Below are 23,494 nucleotides of genomic sequence, written 5' to 3'. Positions count from 1 at the left end.
ATTATTTTTAACCCACCCATATCTAATGCATCAGTATCTTGTTATGTTTCCCTTGATTTCATTGCTTGCAATGCTAGTATCAGCAGCACAGAATTGCCAAAGCACTAAGCAGCCCAATTTTTCTTTAATTTCTCAGGAAATTGACAGTTTTATGAACTGTCTCTTTACCTATGCCCCATAAACATGTCAGGCTGTGGAAAACCATTCTAATTAAATCCCAGGGGACTGCAATGGAAGATTATAGCTTCTTGGCAGGTTATTAAAAAACAGTTGTTCATATATACACAAGTATGTGTACTGGAGCCTAACATTTGACAGAACAGTCAAGGAATTAACCCCACTAGCAGCTTCAGCTCCAACTGACTGAAGAGAAATGAGCAAAGTGAGTGAAAGAAGAAGACTACCCTATTCAATCTTTTATTTTTGTATCCTTAGTGAGTTCCTATAGATCACCAGATAGTTTAAAAGGTGTCTGAGGTCTCCGCCTTCCTCAATGGATTTTATATACTTGCTAGAGTGAACATACACAACTGCTATTTTTCGAATGAGTAATTTCTGACACCAGGATGCACATGAAATACATCTCATCAAGCTGGTGGAAAAACAAATAAAATAAAAAGAATTTTCCTCTCTCACAAATTCAGAATGGAAACATCTGGTATATAGAAAGTCAAATTTAGGGGAAAAAGATAACTGTTGCTTGTGAAATTGTTTTTCAATAGCATGTTTATTCTTGCCAGATAAACCATCCATTCTAACTGGATAGGTAAATATTACAACCTGATTGGAGACGGCCATTTCTCGAGTGGTTAAGTTAAAATCCAATGTCAAGAGGAATGATCTGAACGGTTGCCTGCAGGATATATGATTCATAGAAATGAATATGACATTTAATTAATTAGTTTAATTGGAAATTGTGTACTAGCTAAATAATCATTCTACCTGACATATTCAAGAGTCATTAAAGTATGATCCTGAAAATATATCTTCCCATTTCCCAATGAGAAACAGCCTGGTGGTTAAGACATCTTGCTCCTAAGATCGGTGTTCATACTCAGCCTCTCACAAGGACAGTTCCCCTTTCTCTCTTCCATAGCTATGGAGTGTACCAAAATTTTCTGGCAACTATATGACAAATGCATGGCCATGGTCTAAAGGAAAATTAAGTTGAGAAATTACTGTTGCCTCATTGCAAATCCAGCATCACTACTGTACAACCAGCCCACATGCCTTCCCTCAATAAAGAACAAGTGGTGCCAGCTTTGTAAATAAACATCTTCCTGTATGTCACCTAGAATCCAAGCCAGTTGCCAATCGAATAGACTAAAATAAACTTGAGACTACTCATTAATCAGGTCCTATGTGATAATGAACACAAGAGCATCTTGAAAACCATATGAGAAAATGGGCCAAATACTTGGAAAATTTAATTGGTTTGGCCTATATTTTTCTGTTGTCTGTTTTTTCTTCTGTCTCTTTTGATACTTACTTCCTCCTACTTCCATCCTCATATCCCCTCTGCTTTCCAGAATCCTTTTCTTCTGCCTACAAAGATGCTCAATTCTCCTGTAACCAAATGTAAAAGTCTTTCCTTGAAACTACTTCATCCTAAAGTCTCTATTTCTTCCTTTCCTTCACTGAAAAAAAATCTTGCAAAACTACCTGTTCTTCTAATTCTAGTTTCTCATCTGCTCACCTGACTACCTGTCCATCACTTCCAAACTGTGCTTAAGAACCTCAAGCTCCTATTGAAAAGTGGCACCCAAGGATGACTAAAGAATATCCAGCCGTGTCATGATCTCTCTCCACTCTGGACATGGTTTAGCTTATTCATTCCATGTCCTGGGAATCTGCTTGTATCTGCCTTGTCTATAGCTCTTGGCCACCTGTTAGCATCCTGAATCTGGCCTTTGGGCGCTGCTCATGCCTAGTTAACAGCTCCCCTATGATAAACCATTCCAGACGCATCATCTCTCAGGTCCTGTTTGGCTACAAGGATTTCCAGCTTCAACATCTTAACTCTGTTAACTCAGGTACAGAGTTTCTGGTCAGTGGTCAGTCCCATGATTAAGGTATTCTATCCATATCACATCCTTTATTGAGTTAATAAGTGCATAATTGCAACATAAGATTTATTCTTTCCCAATTTCCTCTTTTATTCAACCTTTCAATTGAGCACTGGTTCATCCTTGAGAACCTCTCTTCTTAGTTTGCATGTTACCAAACCATTTTGATTGTTTCTAACTCTATGAAATCTCTCATTTAGTCCTGTTCAGCAATACCTCATAGTCTTTCTTCCCCTTAAATGATAAGGATTATGCAAGATTATCTAATAAGCCATCTTTGTCTCTTTGTGTATAATCTCTCAAATTAATATGCTGTTCTATGGATTTGTTGCAGTCTCAATATCAAAAACTACCAAACCTCCCTCTCTTTTCTCTCTTCAGCTTCAGACTTAAGTTTCCCATTGGCCTTTGGCCATTAACATTTGGATGTCTACCTACCTTAATATCTTCCAAATGAAAGTGTCCCCACAAGTCTAGTTATTCTTCCTGGTCTTTCAAAAGTCCATTGAAAACTATTTTCTCAAACTCCAAAGTTTCATTAGTATTTTTGACTACTAATTTTTACCAAGTAGCCAAATATTGTGTCTTTTACCTCTAAAAAAATCTCACACACCTAACCAATCTTGCCCAGTTCTCCTGCAATTTTTGGCAACTTTCAAATTTGTTGCAATAATCTGTAATTGATTTATTTGCAACATCTTCTCATCAAACACACTATCTTTAAATCTTCCTTGCTAAAACTTAATTGCAATCAAGTCTTCCATGTGTTTAAAAAAGTTAGACAACAATTATAAGATAATTCAATAATGAATTATGATGTTTAGAACAATGTTCTAAACATCATAATTTTTAGATGTTTAGAACCAATTTCCCATCCTTATACTCTGCCTTCGATCGCCTACTCTCCCCCTCCTTTTACAGCCAGACTCACAGAACATTTCCCTACCTCAACCAACATATCTATAAACACCTTCACTATTTACTTATGTTCTTTCCTCTGACTTTCAAAACTTTCCTTGACTATCTAAATTTGAAAAAAAAATTTTTTTGGCATGTTGCCATGATGATTCCAAGTCTAGGACAAGAAATATTTGAGAGGAACACAGACCAGACATCTTGATCAGAGAGCAACAAAGCTGTGAAAGATTACTAGGGTCCCATTAGCAGGGAATGGAAGCAACTTGAAGAATTCCCACTTGCCAAAGATTGGGCTCTGCTTGCCAAAAAGGGTAATATCTAAAAAGTGTTGCAACACACTGAATTTATTAAAAAGTCATGAGTTTATAATGACCTTTTGAAATATCATAAGAAAATAGTTCCCATCATTTGAGGTCTATTTCTAAAGTCACCTTGCTCACGTATCACTTTTTGATTCCTTCAAATGAATTGATCAGCTCCATCTTTTGAATTTTTATAGCATTTCACTCTTACTACTAATATTCTATTTATATTAATCTACATGCATCTAATAATATGAAAATCAGGTGATTCATAAAATCACTTTCAGGGTCAAGATTGCATTTAAGATGCATGGAAGTGTTTTTTGAATGCTAGGTGGCTTATTCTTCCACCCCAACAGTTCTAGTAAGAACCAATTTCTTACAAGATTAAAAATTTTAAGTATTCTCTTTTTGTTTATTTTCATCATTTTAAAATTAAATTTACTCAATTTACTACCTATAACTTTTTTGTCTGTTACTTCAAATGCTCTGGCAAATAAAGTTATTACAAGAAAAGGGAAATCATGTATTAGTAGCCTGTTACACTGCAACTATCCCTTTTATTGATATTCAATAAAGATTGTTAGGGAACTGAGTATAAGAAACCACTATCTCCATATTTGTAATGCATAAAAAAAAAAAAAAAAAAAAAAAAGGCCGGCATTGTGGCTCAAGCCTGTAATCTCAGCACTTCGGGAGGTTGAGGTGGGTGGATCACTTGAGGTCAGGAGTTTGAGCCAGCCTGGCCAACACGGGGAAACCCCGTCTCTACTAAAAATCCAAAAATTAGCTGAGCATGGTGGCTCGTGCCTGTAATCCCAGCTACTCGGGAGGCTGAGGTGGGAGAATCACTTGAACCCAGGAAGCAGAGGTTACAGTAAGCCAAGATTGCAACACTGCACTTCAGTCTGGGAGACAGAACAAGACTCTGTCTTAAAAATAAAAAAATAAAAAAACAGAGGAACAGAATAATTTTAAACATTTTAAGAAACTAAGATTCTAATATCTGGTTTATCATTAGAAAATAATAAATGAAAAGTATTTTAGTTTATTTTATTTCCATTATAATTACTACAAAGATTGTAAAACATTGTTTTCAGCACTTTAGTGGACTTTGAGAAGTTGTTAAACTTGCAAGTACCACTGAGAAACAAAGCACCTTGCAAGCGTGCAGCCAGGCTGTTGGACTAGCAACATGGCCATTGCCTGTGAGATTTTTAGTTATGTAGAACCCCAAGACCCACTCCAGAATGGCTTAATCATCATCTGCATGTTAACAAGACTCCAGGTGGTCTCTGTGCATATTAGAGTTTGAGAGGCACTGATGCAGCACACTGCAGGTGATGAACACACCTGCTGCCTAGTGAAATCTATCTTTCAGGCTAGGCTCACTACTCAAGGATTGAAGGCAGTCCTCTTAATTAACAAGAACTAATTTCTACATGTGATATATCTTTTAAAATGAGGATTGGTCTTGCCATTGTTCTTGGGAATTTTACTGTGTATGTAATGATCCATGGAACTCTCTGGACTTCCGGTATCTTGACCTTTTTAGTTCCAAATTTTCTTTCAGCCCACTTCCGTGCTTCATTTGAAGGGTTTGACTCCAGACCTGACATCAGCACATGGAGCTACAAACTCTTTCCTAACACTAGACATCCCTCCCTCTTTAACTGATTCTGTAAAGAGCTACCAAAGAATTCTTTGTAAATGCTGTGATATTTTATCATAATTACTTTCTCTTCAGCTATTTACAATGACCCCTTTAATAGCACCTGCCAGATTGTTTGGTAATTTTTGTGTTTCGATGTTGATTCACTCCTCCCATTCTCCAGCCCTCACAGCGTGTGAGATGACCCCCTATCATCTCTGTGACATAAATGACTAGCCCCGTTCCTATCTCAAAGCAGGCACATAGTAAATATTGGTTGAAGAATAGACACTGTCAGAAGGTTTTTCTCAGCTTTCAAGAACCTTCACACACAGCCATTTGGACTAAATAAGAGTACCTTCATTTTGCAAATGAGGAAACTCATGGCCATGACTTGCCAAAAATCCAAAGATTAGAAATAGAATGAGCAATAACGTTGTCTTCAACCATTCTGCGATGCTATAGCAGAATGCCTGAGACTGAATAATTTACACTGAACAGGTATTTGCTGCCTCACAGTTCAAGAGGCCGAGAAGTCCAAGATCAAGGGGCCAGCATCTCACAAGTTCCCTCTTACTGTGTCATCCCATGGAAGAAGGTCAAAGAGAAGGTAAGAGAAAGAGATCTAAATTGTAGGCTCAAGCCCTTTTATAATGGCATTAATCTACTCACGAGAGTTCCACTTCACCTAAACTCCTCCCAACACTGTTGCGTTAGGGCTTAAGTTTCCAATACTTGCTTTGTAGGGAACACATTCAAGGTAGGTAAAAACTCAAGTTTTCTGCTTCCATTATGCATTTATGCATGGATTTTCGTTTTAGTAGGATGCTTTTCCTGTTCAAAGTTCTCAAAATAATTTAGTAGAATGTTTGCCAATTTTACATTTTAAGTCTTGCCACAATCCACCTTTTCTTGTTCATCGACTGGTAAGAGTGCACTTTCTCTTTCATATTCAGGTAAATCTGCTCACTAACCCACTCACCTCATGTTTCTTCCTTCCTCAATGCCTTTGTTAATTCAGTTGTTCTACGAGAAATGCTTTAATCCTAAATAAATCCAACTCATCATTTAGAAGTTAGTTAATACAATCTCTAAAATTCTGTTTCAGTGTTACTCCATACGGAATAATTTTGCATAGCTTCAATTTGCAGAAATTACAATTATCTTGATTTAGTTAAATAACATCAATTTCCCCAACAACATCGTTCAAATTTTAGCTACCATGGCCTATTAACTGTGAGTAATTGCACAAAGAAAAACCATGCTGCTAACTCTAGTTCAAGTTTACAGTCAAAGATTTACATAACGATCAGTGACCAACCATGTCACTTCCTCCAGAGTCTGTTGGTAATTGGTCACTGTGCCTCTGTTACCAGTTCACACAGAGATAGCAAGGTGGGTAGCTGTGTTGACTCTTAATCTCTCACCAATCAATCCAAGTAACATTTTACAAATGCGGATTATCCAAAGAGAAAATTAGTCAGCCTAGGTGACAATGTAACAAAAAATGAAAAGTGGTAATATTGAAAATGAAAGTAGGATCAGATATAACAGAGTCCTAGAAGAAATAGCTGACCATGGAATGTGCATGCTGCCACTCTTCTTGAGATTCTAGATGTGCAGCCAGAGGAACTTAGTGAAGGCAAACTTACTGACCAAAGAAGAATGTGGTTGTTTTGAAAAGGATGAACATGCTGACAAAACAAAACAAAAGAAAACAACTTCACAGATAATCCATGGCATTGAAAATGCAAAGGATAAAACGTCAGAAGTTGATCCAAACTGAGAAAAGAGCACGAAAATTTGCAAAGGCATAGAGAACATAAGTTCTCCATAGCAGAAGCTATACAAAAAGAACAAAGGCAAACACTGTTCAGGCAACTCTAGATACATTTTTAATTAAAAACCTTTAATTCTTAGTGGTTTTAATATTTAAATTACACCACAGTAAGTAAATAAATATTAGTTTTACTATTTTTATTTCATTTGCAAATGCTTTTACACTGATAATCAACAACACAATGATTTTTTTTTAATTTCAACTTTTATTTTAGATTCAGGGTGTACATATACAGGTTAGTTACATGGTATATTGTGTGGCACTAGGGTTTGGGGTATGGATCCTGTCACCCAGGTAGCAAACGTGGTACCCACTAGGTAGTTTTTCAACCCACGCCTACTCACTCCCTCCCCTCTCTATTAGTCCACAGTGTCTATTGTTGCCATATTTGTTTCCATATGTGCTCAATATTTAACTTCCACTCATATGTGAGAATGTGCAATATTTGGTTTTCTGTTCCTGTATTAATTTTAGGATTATGACTTCCAGCTCCATCCATGTTACTTCAAAGGACATGACTTTATTCTTCTTTATGGCTGCATAGTATTTCCTGGTGCATACATACCACATTTTCTTTTTCTAATCCACCATTGATGGATGCCTAGGTTGATTCCATGTCTTTGCTTTTGTGAATTGCACGGCAAAATACATGTGAATATCCTGTCTTTTTGGCAGGATGATTTCTTTTCCAATGGGATTGCTGGGTTGAATGGTAGCTCTGTTTTAAGCTCTTTGAGAAGTCTCCAAATTGCTTTCCACAGTGGTTGAACTAATTTACATTCCCATCCACAGTATATAAGCGTTCCCTTTTCTCCACAGCCTTATCAGCATCCTTTTTTTTTACTTTTTAGTAATAGCCATTTTGACTAGTGTGAGATGGTATCTCAATGTGGTTTTGATTTGCATGTCTCTGATGATTAGTAATGATGAGCATTTTTTCATATGTCTGTTGGCCACTCAAATGTCTTCTTCTGCGAAGTTTCTGTTCATGTCCTTTGTCCATTTTTTAATGAGGTTATTTGGTTTTTGCTTGTTGAATTCTTAAGCTGCTTGTAGATCCTGGATATTAGACCTTTGTTGGATGAATAGTTTGTAAATATTTTCTCCCATTCTGTAGATTCTCTGTTTACTCTGTTGATAATTTCTTTTGCTGTGCAGAAGTTCTCTAGTTTAATTAGCTCCCACTTGTCAATTTTTGTTTTTGTTCCAATTGCTTTTGGGGACTTAGCCAAAAATTCTTTACCACGGCCAAAATTGAGAAGGGTATTTCCTAGGGTGTTTCCTAGGACTTTTATAGTTTTAGGTCTTACATTTAAATCTTTAACCCGTCTTGAGTATATTTTTGTATATGGTGAGAGGCAAGGTCCACTTTCATTTTGCATATGGCTAGCTAGTTATTTCAGTATGATTTATTGAGTAGAGAGTCCTTTCCCCGTTGCTTGTTTTTGTCAGCCTTATTGAAGATCAGATGGTTGTAGATGTGCAGCTTTATTTCTGAGTTTTGTATTCCATTCCATTGGATCCATGTGTCTGTTTTGTACCAGTAGCGTGCTGTTTTGATTACTGTAGGCTTATAGTATAGTTTGAAGTCAGGTAGTGTGATGTTCCAGCTTGTTCTTTTTGCTTAAAACTGCTTTGGCTATTTGGGCTCTTTTGTGGTTCTGTATGAATTTTAGACTAATTTTTTCTAGGTCTGTGAAAAATAATGTTGGTAGTTTGATAGAACTAATGTTGAATCTGTAAACTGCTTTGGGCAATATGGCCATTTTAATGATATTGAGTCTTCCAACTCGTGATCATGGAATTTATTTATTTGTGTAATCTCCGATTCCCTCAAGTGATGTTTTGTAGCTTTCCTTGTAGAGATCTTTCACCTCCTTGGTTAGCTGTATACCTAGGTATTTCATTTTCTTTGTGTCTATTGTAAATGGAATTGTGTTCTTAATTTGACTCTCAGCCTGGACGTTATTGGTGTATACAAATGCTACTAATTTTTGTGCATTGATTTTGCATCCTCAAACTTTATTAAAGACATTTATCAGTTCTAGGAGCCTTTTAGTGGAGTCTTTAGGGTTTTCTAGGTGTGGAATCAAATCATCAGTGAAGAGAGATAGTTTGACTTCTTCTTTTCTTATTTAGCTGCCTTTTCTTTATTTCTCTTTCCCAATTGCTCTGGCTAGGACTTCCAGTATCATGTTGAATATGAGTGGATAGAGTGGGCATTTTTGTCTTGTTCCAGTTCTCGAGGGGAATGGTTTCAGCTTTTGTCCATTCAGTATGATGTTTGCTGTGGGTTTGTCATAGATGGCACTTATGTTATAGATGACTCTTTGTCTGTTAAGAATTTTTATTATGAAGGAGTGTTGTATTTTTTCAAAAGCTTTTTTCTGCATGTATTGAGATGATCATATGTTTTTTGTTTTCAATTATGCTTATGTAGTGAATCACATTTATTGATTTGTATATGCTGAACCAATCCCAACCTTGCATCCAAGGAATAAAGCCTACTTGATTGCAATGAATTAACTTCTTGATATGCTGCTGTATATGGTTTGCTAGTATTTTGTGGAAGGTTTTTTGCATCAGCGTTCATCAGCGATGTTGGCCTGAAGTTTTCTTTTTTCATTGTGTCTCTGCCAGATTTTGGTATCAGGCTTCATGGAATGAGTTAGGGAGGAGCCAGCTCCCTCATCCCTCGATCTTTTGGAAGAGTTTCAGTAGGATTGGCATGGGTTCCTCTTTGTATATCTGGTAGAATTTGGCTGTGAATTCATCTGGTCCAGGGCTTTTTTGGTTGGTAGGTTTTTATTACTGATTCGATTTCAGAACTCAATACTGGTTTATTCAGGGTTTCAACCTCTTCCTGATTCAATCTTGGAAGGTTGTGTGTTTCCAGGAATTTATACATATTTCCTCTAAATTTTCCAACTTATATTCCCAGCATTGTTCAACGTAGTCTCTTTTGTATTTCTATGTGATCAGTTGTAATGTCATTATTGTCATTTCTGATTGCACTATAAAATTTCTTAATGTTTTAACAAATTTCCAAGCAAGAGCACCATTAACTTTTTCTACTGATCGTTAGCTCTCTTTGCATGATTTCAGCTTGCATAACAATTTTATGGTTTCACACTGCTGTGCTGAGAACTGCCTCTACTTGATTTTTCATGAATGTTAGTTCCATCTCAGCTAGGTTTATAACTACTTGGAAATGGTATACTTTTTATAATCTTTTTATTAAGGTAAAATTCACATAATACAACTTCACCATTTTAAAGACTACAATTTATGGCTGTTAATACCGTCATAATGTTGTGTAACCACTACCATTATCGAGTTCTGTAACATTGTCATCATCCCTAAAGAAAATCTCATAACCATTAACCAGTCACTCCACCTTTTCCCCTCCTCTTTGCCGCTGCCAACCACTAATCTACTTTATGTATATATGGATTGACTTTCTAGAAGTTTCAGCTAAATAGAATTATACAACATGTGTTGTTTCTGTCTGGTTTCTCTCGCTTAACATAATGTGTTGAAGAGTCATCCATGTTGCAGCACATTCATTTTATGGTTGAATAATATTTTCTTGTATGAATCTATCATTTTTTTGTTTATCTATTCATTAGATCCTGGATATCATTCCCACCTTTGGGATCTTGTGAATAGTGCTGCTATCAACGTGTGTACACATATTTTTGGTTGAATATATGTTTTCAACCCTCTTAGGTATGTACTTGGGAATGGAATTATTGTGTCGTATGGTAATACTGTGTCTAACTTTTCGAGGATTCACCAAAATGTTTTCTACTGCAGCTGCATCATTTTACCTTCCCACCAACAACGTATGAGGGTCCAAATTTCTCCAGATCATTGACAACACTTTTGAAGTGTTTTCACCCTAGTCAGATCAGTGGGTGTGATGTGGTACCTGATGATGGTATTGATTTGCAGTTCTCTAATGACTAATGATGCTGAGCATTTTTTCCTGGGCTTTTTGGATATTCTTATCTTCTTTGAAGAAATATCTTTTCAAGCCCTTTGCCCATTTTTAACTGGATCATTTGCCTTTTTGTTATTGAATTCTAAAAGCTATTTATATATTCTGGATGATAGGTCCTTATCAGATATATAATTTGCAAATGTTTTTGGTCATCCTGTTGGCTATCTTTCCACTTGATTGAAAGTGTCACTTGATGCACAAAAGATTTTAATTTTGATGAAGTCTAGTTTATATATTTTTGTTATTGTTTGTGCTTTTAGTGTTATATCTAAGGACCACTGCCAAATCCAAGGTAATAAAGATGTACCCTTATGCTTTCTTCTAAGGCTTTTATAATTTTCGCTGTTATATTTAATCCATTGATCTATTTTGAGTTAATTTTTGAATGTGCTATAAGGTAAGAATCTAAATTCATTCTTCGGCATGGGGATGTCCAGTTCTCCCAGCACCATTTGTTGAAGAGACTATTCTTTCCCATTCAATAATCTTGGCTCCCATGTAAAAAACTTAAGTGGCCTTAAATGTATGATTTATTTATGGACTCACAAGTCTCTTCCATTTATCTGCATTTCTATCCTTATCCCTATACAATGCTGTTTTTATTTCTATAGTTTTGTATTGAGTTTTGAAATTAAGAACTGTGAGCCAACTTTGTTCTTTTTCAAGATTGTTTTGGATATTTGGGGTTCCTTGCAATGTTGTAATTTTGACTGGGATTACACTGACTCTATAGATCAATTTGGGAAGTACTACCACCTTAATGATATAAAGTCTTTTATTCCATTAACACAGGATCTTTTTATAATTATTTTTGTCTCCTTTAATTTCTTTCAACAATATTTTAGAGTTTTCAGTGGGCAAATTTTGTACTTATTTGGTTAAATTTGTTTCTGAACACTTTATTCTTTTGAAGATATTGTAAATGGAATGTGCTGAAGTTTATTTTTGATGGGTCATTGCTACTGTAAAGAAACACAACTGATTTTTCATACGTTAGTCTTATATCCTGAGACTTTTCCGATTTTGTTTATTAGTCTAAATAGTTTTATTGGTGAATTCATTAGAATTTTCTGTAAGATCATGTCATCTGTGGATAGGGATAGTTTTATTTCTTCCTTTCAAATGAATGGCCTCTATGTTTTTCTTTCCTGATTCCTCTGGTTGGAACTTCCAGTACAACATTGAATAGAAGTGGTGACAGCAGACATCTTTGTTTCATTCCTGATCATGGAGGCACCGCCTTCCATCGTTCATCAGTAAGTAGGAAGTTGGCTGTGAGTTTTTCATTAATGCCCTTTATCATGTTTAGGAAGTTCCCTTCTATTCCTAGTTAGTTATGAGTGTTTATTTTTAATCATGAAACAGTGTTATATTTTATCAGATGCTTTTCCTGCATCAATTAAGATGCTCACACATTTCTTTCCCTCCATTCTATTACTGCAGTATGTTACCTTGGTGGATGTTTGTGTGTGGAACCACCCACACATTCCTAGGAGAAATCCTACTTGCACCTGCGGTGTAATCTTTTTAATATGCTGTTAAAATCAGTTTGCTCACTATTGTGGAACTTTTTTGCATCTCTATTCATAAGGGATATGGGCAGTAGTTTCTTTTCTCGTGATGTCTGTCTGGCTTTGGTATCAGGGTACTGGCTTAATATGCAGAGTTAGGAATATTTCCTCTGCTTCCGTTCCTTGGAGGGATTTGAAAAGGATTGAGGTTAATTCTCTTTTCAACATTCAGTAGAATTCAAAAATGGTATTATATTTTTCAGTTTGAGGGTGTGGCGGGGGGGGAAGGTGAGTGTGTGTATTTGATTGTATCCCTCACTGTGCTTAGCAGTGTACCAGACAAAGAAAAAAAGATCTACAAATGCTTGGGTAAATTTCTAGACAAATAAGAACATTCATTTAAAAAATATAGGTAAATCAACTTATACAAAGCTTTCTAGAAATACGCCCGCTTTCTGAATACGTTCCTCTAACAGCATTCCAGCCAGGCCCTGAAATGAAATGTTCAAACGGCTAGCATGGCAGGGATGATATGAACACACACTATGGACAGAGGAAAAGAGGAGCAAGTTCTACCAAGTGCCTTGAAAGGAATCCTTGGAGGTAATACACTTACCATCCAAGGAGAAACTATGTAAAAATCCATAAATGGATTAACAAGCAGAACTGTGGCTGACGAAAACCAGATTAGCTCTGCCAAAGATGAGAGCTGTAAAATGCACCAAGAAAATATCCAACAATAAAAAGAGAAATTATCTGCTGGTAAAAATTCATGATTCTGAAAGTAGACACCACCAGCCTAATTTAATAATTGTAGAATCCCTGATGGAAGGAAAAAACAGGATATGGTTGAGCCTTTTTCAAAATTTAATTAAAACCAACATGGCACATATTCCTCTGCTCCTCCAATATTCAAACAGTTTCACAGTGTAGCAGTAGACAGGCCACGGTCAGAGGCAGTGACTCACCATATTTTCAGAAGGGGATTTTAAGAATCAAAGAGGCACAGTTCAGAATTACAAGGCATAAAGTTCCACATGCAGCTTGCAAATCTGTCCTTCCCTGTCTATTCACTGCATGTTCCTGCAGCATTGTGCACATAGACAGTGTGCACCAAATGAGGGCTGGCTCCTGCCTGCCTCACAGCCAGCCCCTGGCAATGCCGCAGTCACTGGGGCCTTCATGTCTCCCTGGGAAGAGAAGCATTTTTCTCTTCCATGCCCAGGAAGGAAACTTACAAGATCACCCCCAGACATAAACGGAAGCCAAGATCCTAATGCATAGTTTAGGTCTGCTTGATATTTGTTGAGATGTAAACCCTACTGTTAGATGTTTCTCTTTTTTGCTACCTGCTGGAAGAACACAGGACCACATGCTAATTGCAGAATCCCTTTTTGAAAATCTTCAGATTCACATGCTGCTCTTACCATTTGTACTTAGCAGGCATCAGTCAAAATTTGTTAGATTTACTGGATTTGGCAGAAAACAATTTGAGTACTAACTTTTGCTTTGAAAGACACTGTACACTATCCAAAACAAGGGGAGAGGAGAGGAAAAGTGGCAAGGAAAAACGGTGGTTAGCAGGAAAGCAAAGGCTCCACTGGATTTGGGTCAGCTTGGCAAGCTGCAGCAAGCAAACATCCACGACATTTGCTGCTGTGGCCTCGCATCACCTGTAACCCATTCCCCACAGCCTTCAGTCCGGGAAGTCAAGTTTATTGGTGAGTGATTGACTTGCAGAGGTGTTGAGCTGGACACAGGTAAACAATCTTTAGTGAGAGGTCTCTGAAATATGCTGACTAGAAACTTCAAATTCTGCTCCAAAACATTAAAGGTATAAATAGGAATTATCTTTATTAAAGGTCTTATTGGATGTTATATGTTTTTACTTTCAGTGGTAGAAGTTTGACCCTGGAAATCTAAATTAATAGACAAAAAGCACTGGATACACAAATTTTGAATTAAAATGGACTCATCTAAAGATTTTCTACATTGGAGGAAAAGGCAAATTATTTAGTGATGCCTTGAGTTGTCCAAAGTTCATTAATGTCAACTGCTAGCAAGAAAACTATGAGATCCCAGGGTTTCACATTGATTAAATCTGATAAGAATTCAAAATATGTCTCAAATGTTTTCTTATGAAATAGTTAATTCAGTTACCACTTTCTTTTCAACGTGTTGGTCAGTTCATTAAACTAGATGGTTAGGAAACTTTCGGTAAGTTTGTTCCCTCTTGACTTTTCCTCCAGTTCATTAGCTGTTCATTCTTAATCTGATCCTTCATGGACAATTTTTTCTGTTGTTTGTTGTCTCTACAATAGTACCTATGATATATGAATGGCACATGGCTTTTCGGTGTACTCACTGATTGGTTACATATGGTTTGCCCAGTCACTCAAGCAAGCTGTAACCTCATGCATGTGTAAGGATACGTATGTGCATGTCTCCCTCCCACAGACATTATCAATCCATTGTAGGAGCATTTTGTAATTATTTACACTTAATAGTTTATAAGGCATTTTCACTAACAGTGTTTAGCTTAAACCCGATGAGCTAGGTAATTCTCATCTCCGTTTTATCAACGGTAAAAACTAGGTTCATATAAGTAGAAATAATTAACAATTTCACCTAGCTACATATATCTCCTGCATATATGTATCCTTATGAGTTCCAGTTTAAATTTATATCTGAACTGATATGACCTAGGGGTTGAGATCAAAGACTTTGTAACGAAAAGTCTGAGTTCAAATCCTAGCTCGCCTACTTACTACCCTTGGCAAATTATTTAAACTCCTTAAGTTTTAGTGTCCTCATTTAAATATAGGAAGTGTGCCTATTACCCAGGGTTATTGTAAGGATTAACTGTGACGTGTCCGACTCTTTTTACCAAGTATTAGTGAAGTTATCTATTAATAACAATAAGAACGATAATGTAAATGGCATTGCCGTTTTGTTATTATTTATGAATCTAACCACCATAGAATTGCTCTTTTATATTCACTGAATTAAATTTAATTCTTGCCCTCCTAAGAAATTAGAACAGGTGCACTTAAGTATCCATACACATTCATAACCTAACTTTTGGTCAATGACTAACCACAGACAAGATAGTGTGGTCCCATGAAATTATATGCTGTGTTTGTACTGTAGATTTTCTATGTTAGATACATAAATCCTTGCCATTGTGTTACAATTTCTTGCAATATTCGGGACAGCCACGTGCTGTACAGGTTTGTAGCCTAGGAGAGCTACAGTTTGTAGCTCTACCACATAGCCTGGGTGTGCAGTAGGCTACATCATCCAGGTCTGTGTGAGTACGCGCTATGGTGTTCATGTTCACACAATGATGGAATTGCCTGACATGTCCCTCAGAACATATCCCTGCTGTCAGGTGATGCATGACTCTATTTGTCTGAAAAGTAACCATTGGGGCATGAAGCTAAGTTCAGGATGTGTAGATGGGAGAAGTCATGGGGGGTTGGAGGAGTATTTGCAGGGGAGTTGCCCCAGGGAGGTGCTGCAGTAGCTACATGGGTGGTTTGAACATATGAGGCAGGAGAGGAGCAGGGATAGGGAAAAAGGAGGTGGTGGTGGCGAAGGGTGCCTGAGGGAGCCTGCTACAGTAAGAATCCTAGGGCCTCCCATCAGCTCCTGCCCCACGCCTTTTCTTCTAAGTCATTCAGGGCTGCCTTTTCCACCCCCCCAAATTTTGCTTTTTTGGCTTAAAATGTTTTACCCTGTAATTCCACTTGCCTCACAGTGCCTCTCCCACGAGAGCCACTTTTAGGTCAGCCCAAGGTCAAAATGCCAGGGACTCCAGTTTTCTACAAATTCCATCAGTGATGGGTTTTCTGAATCATGTCACTCCATTAGTGGGCTCCCTTTTCAGCCACATCTGTTTTCACCCTCCCCCTTCTAAATCCGATGCTTGAGATTTCTCTTTTAGGATTCCATCCTTTTTTCCACTCCCAAGCCCAAAGCTGAGCTAAAGATCCCAAATCGCTAGTCTTGGGAGAAGTTGTCTCTGTTCTCATTGAAGGCAAAACCTGTCCCCTAATTTTTGGTTAAGTGACCCTTCTTGAGGTGCAGCACACAGTGCTTCAGGGCCCCAGGAGGTTAGCAGCAGCCTGCCTAGTGCAGACCCTGCCCTGCAACTTTTTGGTCACGGGCCTCAGCAAAGTCACACAACCTCTTGATTTTATCAGTTTCCTCCCTGTAGAGTACAGGGACAATAACAGAACCAAACTCCTGGAGTTGTTATTAGTTAATATTTTTTGTTTTTATGACAGAGTATGACACCAATTAAACTCCATTCAAGTGTTCATTAAAAAACAATCAGTAAATATTTGATCTTAAATGATGTTGCAGACACTCATCTACATTGCCAGCTACTCGAGAGGCTGCGATGAAAGCATCTTAAGACCAGGAGTTTGATTCAAGACCAGTCTGGGGAACATAGAGAGATCCTGTCTCTAAAAAATATCTCTGTCTTACTTTGTTGGGTTGCTATGACAAAAATACCACACAGTAGATAGGTTAAACAACAACATCCATTTCTCACCATCTTGGAGGCTAAGAAGTCCAAGATCAAGGCACCTGAAGATCCAGTGTCTGGGGAGGGCTTCCTGCTTCATAGATGACATCCTCCTCCTATGTCTTCCCATGGTGGAAGGAAAGCAAGAGAGCTCTCTGTGGCCCCTTTTATAATAAGGGCATTATATTCATTCATGAGGAATCCATCCTCATGACCTAGTCATCTCCCAGAGGCCCCACCTCCTAGTGCCATCACCCTGGGAGTTAGGATTTCAACCTATGAATTTGGGGGGAACACAAATGTTCAGTCTATTACAAATCACCTGCCACAGAAACTTCCTGAACTAGCTTGCCCTCTGCCTAACACTTCTACTTAATTGCTGGCCATCCACCACCAACTTAAATTAACAAAGAAAACAATCTAAACTCATGCAAATTTCATTTACCTAATGTGTCATCTCAGACTCACAAACTGCCTCATACATGAGTATGCTATTCTTGAACTTCATTATTTACTTTTCCAGGCCCTTATTTCTAAGCCATTGTCTCTTCTTAAGCATCAGTATAGAAAATAGCATTGCTTTCACTGAAATCCTTCTAGCTGTGGTCCCCCAGGCCAAAGCCCTCTCCCAGTGGTGCCCAGAGACTCTGGACAAGTATAAGGGGTGGGTGTTGAGAGGAAAGTAAAGGTAGAGGATGGCTAAGGAGACAGTTACGAGTAGGGCTTGTGCAGGCATTAGAAGGAAGAGCTGATTACAAGATTGATTTCTGCACCTCTCCAGTGGTTGCAGCCACAGCTCATCCTGAAGTTAGATATGCTATAAGGTGCACGAGACAAGAAAAGCCTCTCCTCCTTACTGCTCAGGAAACTCATCCTGTGGTGTTTCTAATTTGTGCTTAGTTGGACCACAATTTTACAATAGCTAAAGTAGCTTTCTAAACAGGAAGTCTATTTTTTCCCTTTGTGATTAGTGGAAATCTATACAGAGCAGCAGTCATGGAGGAGGTCAGTAAACTGCATCATGTACATATCTGTTCACAAAGTGAAAGATCTTATAAAGCTTCATTTTCTCCTTTTGATCAGAGTGCAGCAAACCACCAAGGCATGCGTATACCTATGCAAAAAACCTGCACGTTCTGCACATGTATCCCAGAACTTAAAATATAATTTTAAAAAAATTTTTTAAAGAGGTGGAGTCTAATTTTTCTCCCTTTCAGTGCGGGTGGGAACAAGCTACTTGCTTCGAATGAACTGAGAAAAAAGGTCTGTGATAGTGTGCAAAGTAATAAATATAGATGTAACTTCAAAAAAAAAGAGAAATACAATTGATTTTTGAATATTGATCTTATACATACACTTACTAGTTCTAATATTTTTATGTAGATTCCTAAGATAGATGGTTATATCAACTGTGAATAGAGATAGGTTTTTTTTTCTTTCCAAACTAGGTGTCTTTTATATCTTTTCTTTGCTGTACTGCATGACTAGAACCTCCAGTTCTATGTCGAATAGAAGTAGTGGGAGCAGACATCCTTGCTTTCTTCCTGATTTTAGGGAAACATGTTAACTAATTAACTATAAGCTTAATGTTAGCTGTAGATGCCCTTGACCAAATTGAAAAAGTTGTCCTCTAGTCATAGAGTTTTCTGAGAAATGTATATTAGATTCTGTCAAACACTTTTTCTGCATCTATCAAAATGGTCATATGTTTTGTTTTTCATTTTATTAAGTCTGTCATGGTTAATTACATAAATTAATTTTCAAAGGTTTCATCAATCTTGCATTCTTGTGATAAGCCTCAGCTGCCCATTATATATAAAATTGAATCCAACTATATATATAGTAACTTTGCAAAGAAATTAAAAAAGAAGAAAGAGAAAGAAAAGAAACTCATTCCTGCCACTCTTCTAAACATGGCCTTGTGGTCATACCTTTAATGAACATATGAGGCAAAAAAACTGGGCCCTGTGATTTATCAGACTGTGCGATTTAGATACGATTGAAGTTAATGACCTCAGTGCTCTGCTTCTGTTTGGCAATGGAAAATGGCGTCATATGTTGGAGAGAAAGGACAGGTAGAACCAAGTATTCAAATCTCAATTTTAAGTTGTAATTTCCCTAAGAGTCTTAAGAGCCAAGATGGGGTATGAATGTAGAGCATGCATAGGTTCCCAGTGGACACAGTAGACTTTAAGATCTTCTTTTGTATTTTCCCCAGTGTCTGCATGATGTTCTGTCCATACATGCTCCAGAATAGATCAATATTGGTTGATTTAGTGTATACATAATAATAATGTGTTGTCTGTACTTGAAATGCTACGGCAGCTATATTAACAGTTAAATTACTTGTGGTTTCTCCATTGATGTGGTATGAAATGGCAAAATGAAGAGCTCTATGTTGATGAATGAACACACAGTGCAAGCATCTGGGAGCACAAAGAGGCATCTCCCTGTGGTGGAATTTCATTGGCTTAAAGGGACAACTGACTGAGCAATTACCTTCCCCTTTTTCTATTTTCTGTGCATAAAGATATTATTTCAGCATACGTTGTCAGCACAATGTAGATAGAAAACTGAAAAACTATTAAAAACATATTTGAAGCAAATCAGACAGCATGTATAAATAGTACAACTTTATTTACATCTCCCTAATGAATGAGCCTAGCTTCATGAGTTGATCTACCCAGTTCCCATAATCTGCTTCTCTTTCCATCCATGAAGTCCATCAATCAGCTTCAATCAATATTTTTCAAAGGCAGCAGGACTTTTGCTACTGGCTAATTAACACAGGGCTATTTAATCTTCGTCCATCAGTCTTACCTCCAAATTCTAGGTTTATATCCACCTGGCTTGAAAATCTAATTGATTTAACATTATCACTTTTCTGGAGACCTCAACATTTGTCAATGAGCCTTTAAAAGAGACCCCGTTTATACAGGCAAGCTATATTTAATGAATTATTATACTAAAAATCAGTGATTGAAGTAAATATTTCATTATTTATATTCTGTCATTTTAAAACAGCATGAATAAATAATTTGTACATCAATGTGTCTAATGTGTACTGGTTTATATCTAAACTAATATACTACATTGCCATATTGAGCTACATGGCTTATTAAAAGTGATGCTGGAATAGAAATAGTGCTTGTTAATAATAATATTGTTTCAACAACAATAAAAACCCAAAATAAAAGTATATCTGTGGATCATGAACAAAAACTAGTTTCATAAAATTAGTTCTGTAACTAGAATGCTTTTATAAACACAGATTTGGACTTATAAGTGTGAGGATGTATTACATTTTTGAACTCTATCCATAATTAAATTTTCTAAACCTTTATTTATACATTTAGAGAATGCATGTTTCCTATTATGTATAATACAATATTCATCCAAATTATAATTACAAGACAATAAAATTGTCTTGTGTTAATTAAAAAGAGACCTTAGCACTGTAAATACCACATAGAAATGCTGAGTGAAAAACTCTGTTACTCATGCCAGGATTTCCACTCCTGGCTATGTTGAGTACACAGGAGTACAACGAAACCCCTGTCAAGAACAATGAAAAGTCAGATGAAACACAAAGTTATAAGTTTGAAAGCAGCACAAAGCCACCGAGACAACCAGGAATTGAGGGGCCAAGATGTTGGAGAAAGGAGAACCAACGAGAGATGAGCTTACTTCTTAGACCCATTTTTTTTCCTTGGAGCAGTTGCTGATTCTTGGCTTTAGGTACAAGGTGAAAAATTGGAGGTCAAGACATGGGCCAGGAGGCCAACAGGTCAGCTGAGCTTCTCAGTTTCACAGCAATGGAGAGACAAAAATTGAATTCAGGGCCTCAAGGCAGCTTACATCCTGTAGAAAAGGGGAGGACGAACAAGTGAGCACAAGGTCAAGGTCTTCACCATATTCTTTAGCTGTGAAGCAAGAGGTTGAGAAGCTAAACTGAGACTCTGAAAATTAAAACAGAGTTTTCAGCAGTTTTACAGGGCCTAGGAAATAAATATTGCAGTTCCAAACCCACCAAGGAGCTGGGGATTTGAGCAAACACCCCCAGTGTCTGGGGACTAACCCTTGGAGCAGTATAGACACGAGTTAGGAGGAAGCTGACAAAAACTACAACCTGACCCAGGGCAGCTCAGTTCCTGATAGAATGAAAATAAACGTTTCCCTTGTCTAACACAAGTTTTGATATGTTATGTATTTTAAGTATGCACATATTACAATATTTTATATGAATATTTGCATAATTGTGAATGTATGCATAAAATACATTAAAAAATAAATATCAAATATAAATATACATAAATATTATAAATATATATAATTATTATAAACATCATTTATAATTATTTTATATATTTATATATTTTATATTTTTATATAAAACATATTTTATATTTTTATATATGTATATATTTTAAGTAGTAGCATATAAATATTATAAATGAATATGTAAACAAATATGTGAATAAATATTTACGTCATTATTTTTATTATTTAAAGATCTAATAAATATGTGAACATAAATATTATATTTTAAATATTACAAGATATATACATGCATTTTAGATGAAAGCCAAATAAAAGGCTGAAATCAATGATCTAAATATTCATATTTAAAAGTAGAAAAGTGTGTGCCAACTTAAGTCCAAGGAAAGTAAAAGAAGTCATAAAGAGAAGAAACACATCATTGATATCAGAAATGAAAAAGAAGCCGGGCGTGGTGGCTCAAGCCTGTAATCCCAGCACTTTGGGAGGCCGAGACGGGCGGATCACGAGGTCAGGAGATCGAGATCATCCTGGCTAACACGGTGAAACCCCGTCTCTACCAAAAAATACAAAAAACTAGCCGGGCGAGGTGGCGGCGCCTGTAGTCCCAGGTACTCGGGAGGCTGAGGCAGGAGAATGGCGTGAACCCGGGAGGCGGAGCTTGCAGTGAGCTGAGATCCGGCCACTGCACTCCAGCCTGGGCGACAGAGTGAGACTCTGTCTCAAAAAAAAAAAAAAAAGAAATGAAAAAGAAGTCATTACAGCAATCCTATGGATATTTTTTAAAGTGTTAAAAGTATAGGATACTGTGACAATATCCTCTGTGCCAATAAATGGAAAAATTTTGATGAAATAGACAGATTCCTGAAAAAACACAACCAAAAAACTAACACAAGAAGACATACCAAGTTGAATAGGCCTCTATCTACAAAAGAAATGGAGTCTGTTAGTAAGATATTTCCCCAAAGCAAACACCCAGGCTGAGAAATCTTCACCAGTGAATTCTTCCAAACAAGAAGCAAAGAAGCCTATTCTTATATAAACTCTGTCATATAATAGAAAAAGAATAAATACTACCCAGTTGAATAATAATTAATTCAATACTAATTGTATTGAATTGTACCAGATATAATATTCGTATCACTATATCAATAATAATTCAATAATAATAGTGTAATAATTATACCAGAAAAAAAAGTCAGCAAGAGCCTGTGCCAAAGGTCCCCAAAGACTTCTTCCACAATAGCATTCAATCTTCCCAGTGACCAGTTGTAAACACCTCTGATTGCAGGTTTTGCTCATCACTGTTTTCTTAAAATGATGGGCAAGGATACTAAAGATGGTCAGAACAAACGACTGTTCCCTCTGTGGACATCTGTTTTCTGAGTCGGAGCTCTTCAATTAGATAATTAAAGTCTCATACCCAAATGACGAGCTTATTGTTCTCAGAGTAGAATGACTTTCTCAATCCTAGACACAGAGTAAAATGTAGAGGCCCCTATATCCGGCAAAGCTGATGTACATAGGACCACACGTAATGTGTACTTGGATTCCTCTTCAGCAACAAGCACAGTGCTTTACACCCAGTAGACATTCAACAAATTTTCATTACTTTATTGGAAAAAAAAACACAACATGCAATTTGACTAAACTGGAATAAAATCAATTAAGATTTTTATGTTTACTTTTTATGGAGTTTAGAAGGACATGGTAGTCTCCTATCCAAGTTTGCTAGTTCATTACTGTCATTCTATTTGAGTGTCATCGTGAAAGAGGAAGGAAAATATTGATTATAAAAGTCCTGTGAATTCCAAAGAGCACATACTACATCATGGAGAACTCATTTTTGAATTCCTGTTCTCTGGGAAATGCCTGCTGGCTAATATTTTGGTTTGAGGGCTCTAGATATCAGGAAAAGAAAAACAAGAAAAATCAGTAAATTGGCTAAACAACATAGTGCTCACCTCCCCCAGATTCAGAGGCTAAATTTTATTCTTAAGAGAATGTCTCACAATACAACCTTGGCAGTCATACACTGAAAAAGTTGGTTGGGAAAACCTGTGAAGCTCTTCTGTAGTGAAGCAAAGCATAATGATAGCAAGTTTTAAATTTCCAACTAGCAGGAAACTTCACTATTCCAGTATCACCAACTAAAGTGTTCTGTGGTGAGGCAGAAAACAGCCAATAAGTGAAAGAGAAGACAGATAAAAGGAAGAGAGCTAAAGCGTGCCAAAGTCAAGCTTGCATCAATGTTTCCCAATTTCTCACTTTCTTTTTAATAGTTCATCATCAACAGCGGTCAATAAAACATCTAAAAGATGAATCATACTCTTTTAAACATATAGGCTCATTTTAATTTACCCCTAAACTTCAGGAAACATACCTCACTAT

The 23,494-nt window shown here is 36.9% G+C and overlaps 1 long non-coding RNA gene across 1 annotated transcript in view; it reads right to left on the bottom strand.

The window, feature by feature from the left end:
* Positions 1 to 19,461: 19,461 nt before the first annotated feature.
* Positions 19,462 to 23,494, bottom strand: part of LOC117086707 — a 310,696-nt gene continuing 306,663 nt past the window's right edge. Inside the window, exon 5 of the long non-coding RNA XR_004438540.1 lies at positions 19,462 to 20,686. This is a non-coding gene — a long non-coding RNA (uncharacterized LOC117086707). The remainder of the gene's footprint in view (positions 20,687 to 23,494) is intronic.

The sequence above is a fragment of the Trachypithecus francoisi genome, unplaced genomic scaffold, assembly GCF_009764315.1.
Source record: "Trachypithecus francoisi isolate TF-2019V2 unplaced genomic scaffold, Tfra_2.0 Lachesis_group10, whole genome shotgun sequence".
Lineage (NCBI taxonomy): Eukaryota > Metazoa > Chordata > Mammalia > Primates > Cercopithecidae > Trachypithecus > Trachypithecus francoisi.
The sequence above is the reverse complement of the archived record's forward strand: the minus strand, read 5'-3'. Positions and strand labels throughout refer to the sequence as shown.